The sequence below is a fragment of the Cariama cristata genome, unplaced genomic scaffold (genome assembly GCF_000690535.1).
Source record: "Cariama cristata isolate BGI_N322 unplaced genomic scaffold, ASM69053v1 scaffold24056, whole genome shotgun sequence".
NCBI classification, from domain to species: Eukaryota; Metazoa; Chordata; class Aves; order Cariamiformes; family Cariamidae; genus Cariama; species Cariama cristata.
In genome coordinates this window covers 3,972-4,586 of record NW_009620678.1, presented here as the reverse complement: position 1 = coordinate 4,586, position 615 = coordinate 3,972, and the positions used below count along the sequence as shown (strand labels likewise).

The window sequence follows — 615 nt, the reverse complement described above, 5'->3', positions numbered from 1 at the left end:
AAGAGGACAGCGGCAACACCTTTAGGATCATCCAAAACTGCCTCTTGCAGTCTCGGAGCAGCCAGGTTTGGAGCTCATCGGTGCCCCGCAGGGATGCTGCCCAAAGATGCGGCAAAAATCAGTGCTCAGCGAGTGGCTCTTGAGCCGTCCTGCCTGCGTAACCCCACGAAGCACTGTGCCTAGAGAACCACCTTTCTTGCCCCAGGGCCCAGCCCTGCTCTGCCCCATGCCTTCCCCACACCCTGCAGCCCCCCAGGGCCAGAGCAGAGCCTTCCCGCTGCCTGCGCTGGGCTGCCCCGGTCGCTGGTAGGGGTAGGGAGCAGAGCCGGGCTTCTCCCTGTGCATGGGAATTCTTCCCTGGCACAGGCAAGACATCTCCTGAACTGCTCCGAGACACCGTGTGTAAGGAGCGGTCCCCACGGCAAGCATCCCGCTGGGGCGGGGGAAGCAGACAAGATAGATTTGCGCTGCTATATTTAGGATTTGTAATGCTAATGGGATTACAGCAGCACGCGTGCTCACGCCGTAATCAGCTCACTGCTCCAGTTGACGTGTTCCTAATCAGGCCGTTCACCTTGCACGGGGGGGGGCCCGACTCCGGGACACGGGATTGGG

General features: G+C 61.0%; 1 protein-coding gene across 1 annotated transcript in view; it reads left to right on the top strand.

The window, feature by feature from the left end:
• The window catches only part of CRYBA1 (crystallin, beta A1), a gene marked incomplete at its 5' end in the record, with an annotated part of 3,072 nt that overhangs the window by 327 nt on the left and 2,130 nt on the right, over positions 1-615 (top strand). The gene's annotated exons all lie outside the window — the stretch shown is intronic.